Raw genomic sequence first — 3,938 nt, 5'->3', positions numbered from 1 at the left:
ATAAAATTGTCGTTAATAAAAGAAATGAGGAATTCATGAAAAATGCATTTGCTTAGAGAATGGTTATAGAGATATACAGCACTGATATAGGCCCTTTGGCCCGCTGAGTCTGCACTGACCATCAACCACCCATTTATACTAATCCTATGTTGACCCAGAATTCCCTACCACATCCCCACATTTCTCCTATCACCTACCCTCGGGCCAATTTACAACAGTCAATTTATCTATCAACCCACAAGTCTTTCGTTGTGGGAGGAAACCAGAGTACCTTGTGGAAGCCCACATAAACAACTTGCAAACTCCACACAGGCAGTATACAGAACTGAATCGGGGTCATTGAAGTTGTGAAGCTACAGTGCTCACCACTGCACCACCCTTAGAATGTGGATAGAGTAAAAAGTGAGATTGGATGGACAGAAGCAGTCTGAAAAGATGGCTCAAACAAAAGGTGAAAACCCTGAAATGTTAACTCTGTTTCTCTCTCCACAGATGCTGTCAGAGGTGCTGAGTATTTCCAGCACTTTCTGTTTTTATTTCAGCTTTGTAGGATATTGTTTTGATCTGAAAAAAATGCATGATCGGCTGTGGGTGCCAGTGAAATTCCACAGGAGCGAATAAAAACCATGCCAACGGTGGCTCGTTGGTCTAGGGGTATGATTCTCGCTTTGGGTATATAAGTGATTAATATGTGAGAGGTCCTGGGTTCAAATCCCAGATGAGCCCTTCTCTGTTGCCATTTTTAGTTTAAGGTCATCGATTGCTTTCAGCCTTCCAGAAAGCGGAATCGATTTGCAAACTGAGCCTGCTTGAGGACCGGGGAACTGGATTCAAAGAGCTTGTCGACAAAATTGAAATGAACAAAATATACAGATTGTCAAGTGGGAATATAAGGTTGCAACAGTAACTAAAGGCCTGCTCGTGTCAGCAAATGAAACCCGACCCAAGCCTGACAGCACCACATCTGACCTGGTCCGAGTCCTTTCATTTTTTTCCCGTGCCCGAACTGACCACCAGAATGTTCAGTTAAACTTGCTTCCGTTTTTCACTTCTTAAGCTTGTGCAGGTAAGGCAACAAAAACTGTAACTGGACTTGAAAGGTTGTTTAAATGTGCATTAAGATTAGAGCTACGTACCGGAGGTGATGAGCTGAAGATTGTTACCATTGACTTTAGTGATTGTGAGATCACTAGTTAAAGAGAAAGTCATGGAGTTGTGCCCAGACAGGTTGTCCCACACTGTACTGATTAAAATATTGCCCGAAGGCTAGAAAATATCATTATACATTCCCTGGACTCCTGCTTTACAGGTTGAAATACTTTCTGCAAGTTTATCCAGAGAGCAGGTGAGATGCAGAGACCAGGAAGGTCTTGAGTGATTAATTATTGTAAAATATACATTCTTATATTAAAGAGATTGTGCTCTACCTTCGATGGAATCGCTCACTGCAGACTAGTGCGGAGTGTTTCCCGCCTTGACGTCCTGGCTGTCACTGGATCTTGAGTCCAGGCCTCTGGATTACTGGTCCAGTAGTCTTTGAAATTTCTCCCTTGATCTAATATTTTAATCTGGTAAGTCAGATTTTACAAAAAAAAATTAAATGATTTAAGACTGCTTCGTGTTCAGCAGTGCCAAATGAATAAAGAAATTCAAATATATTCAAAATTATATATCAACTATTAAATACTAATGCCCAGCTTTGAATACAAAAAATGCCTCTAATTGTGTTCTGGTCTGGAATGGAATTCTTCAGTGTTTCTGTTTAGCTTGGATTGACTCATTGATTTTCTTGTTTTTCACTTTGTCGATGCCTTTGAATAATTGTGGATTCTTCTTCAGGGTGTCTTCTTTCACCAGGTAGTTCTGACCTCTGATGATGTTGATCGTAATCAGCTTCAATTTGCTGATAGTTTTGGAAGTGAGCAGATTTCCTTTGCTTCAGTTTACAACATGGAACTTAGTCTGACGTGTGGACCCATGGGAGGATTTGAAAGCTGCCCTTGCATACAGTTGCCTCCATCCAAACAGAGGTACAGTAGAAGTGACATATTCAGTTCAGTCTGTCGATCATGGGACTTTTAATCTCAGGGTTGTGAGTTTGAGCGCCATTTAGTTTTTCAATTTTTAGGCTTCATTAGCAGAGAGTACAAGGAGTGTTAGAAATGAAATTCAACAACAGTATGAGAAACGCTCTCTTTCATTCGGGACTCTTAACTCTCTGCAGCATCTCGCTGTGAAAGATTGAACTTTATCTCATTTCTTTTTCAGCTGGGAGTCAGTGCGGCTCAGTGGGACTTCTGGCTGTCTCCCACCTCACAATCCATCAGTGCTGAGAAAGCAATGGGAAATATTACTCATGGCTGAGTAAGCAGAGGACACCGATTTAAGGTGAATGGGAAAAGAACCAAAGGCAACATGAGGAAAAACCTTTTTTATGCAGCAAATGGTTAAGATCTGATATGTACTGCCTGAGAGTGTGACGGAGGAAGATTCAACCACAGCTTTCAAAAGGATATATGATAATTATCTGAAGGGAAAAAAAATTCTGGTTTTCATGGAATAGATGAGGATGTGGCAAGAGCTGAGTTGCTTGTGCAGAGAGGCAGCACAAGCACGATGAGCTGAAACCTCCTTTTGTACTGTAAGTATTCTGTGATCTATGATTCTACACAAAGTGAAACCAACACTCACATCTGAGAAACTGACAGGTACAGTGTAAACCCCACACTAACAAACCAGCAAATGCCAGGGACAGAGTAAAACCAACAGTCCTAGACAAGAAACTGACAGATACTGTGTGAAACCCAAAAATCACTTATCAGGATTTGGCAGTTAATGTGTAAAAACCTCTCTTCAATATCCATACTGCAAGGTACAAAGAAAATTAGGTCCAAACCCAGGCTCATCCTTCGAAGACTGAGAGATAAAGAGCAAAACACAGACTCACCTACAAGAGGCTGACAAGTACAGAGAATAAAATAGACGGGGTGCAGATTAAAAACACATGCATGTAACGGATACTGATAGGGATAGAATCAAACCCTTTCTCACACATGACACGAAAATTGGTGGTGTCGTAAATAGTGAGGAGGAAAGCCTTAGATTACAGGCCAATATAGATCGTCCGAGGCAGAGAATATAAGAGCAGGGAGGTTATGACGGAGCTGTATAAAATGCTAGTTAGGCCACAGCTGGAGTACTGTGTACTGTTCTGGGCACCACACGATAGGAAGGATGTGATTGCACTGGAGAGGGTGCAGAAGAGAGTCACCAGGATGTTGCCTGGGCTGGAGCATTTCAGCTATGAAGAGAGACTGAAAAGGCTAGGGTTGTTTTCCTTAGAGCAGAGAAGGCTGAGGGGAGATAAGATTGAGGTTTACAAAATTATGAGGGGCATTGATGGGTTAGATAGGAAGAAACATTTTACCTTAGCGGAGGGGTCAATAACCAGGTGGCATAGATTTAAGGTAAGGGGCAGGAGGTTTAGATGGGATTTGAGGAAAAAAATTTTACCCAGAGGGTGGTTGGAATCTGGAACGCACTCCCTGAAGAGGTGGTAGAGGCCGGAACCCTCACAACATTTAAGAAGTATTTACATGAGCACTTGAAATGCTATAGCATACAAGGCTACGGGCCAAATACTGGAAAATGGGATTAGAATAGTTAGGTGCTTGATGGCCAGCACAGACACAATGGGCTGAAGGGCCTGTTTCTGTGCTGTATAACTCTATGACTCTATATCAGAAACTGATAGATCTGGACAAAAGCTGATGTTCACATAATGTTGTTGACAGATATGTGGTGAAACTCACTTTTTTTTTATTTCCAAAATATACTATATTCATAAAAATCTGTAAAAATTACATTCCCAAACAGTTTAAAACAGCATCAAGTCAAAGAATACAAACAGTGCAAAGGTGATCAGTTACCTTCTGTAC

The 3,938-nt window shown here is 41.4% G+C and overlaps 1 non-coding gene across 1 annotated transcript; it reads left to right on the top strand.

Moving 5' to 3' along the window:
• Positions 1–637: 637 nt before the first annotated feature.
• Positions 638–726, top strand: trnap-ugg (transfer RNA proline (anticodon UGG)). The gene is given in 2 exon segments: positions 638–673; positions 691–726. It is a non-coding gene; the product is annotated as a tRNA-Pro (tRNA).
• The last annotated feature ends 3,212 nt before the right edge of the window (positions 727–3,938 follow it).

This window comes from Heterodontus francisci, unplaced genomic scaffold, assembly GCF_036365525.1.
Source record: "Heterodontus francisci isolate sHetFra1 unplaced genomic scaffold, sHetFra1.hap1 HAP1_SCAFFOLD_51_2, whole genome shotgun sequence".
NCBI classification, from domain to species: domain Eukaryota; kingdom Metazoa; phylum Chordata; class Chondrichthyes; order Heterodontiformes; family Heterodontidae; genus Heterodontus; species Heterodontus francisci.
Note: the sequence above shows the minus strand (reverse complement) of the source record. Positions and strands in the feature narration are given on the sequence as shown.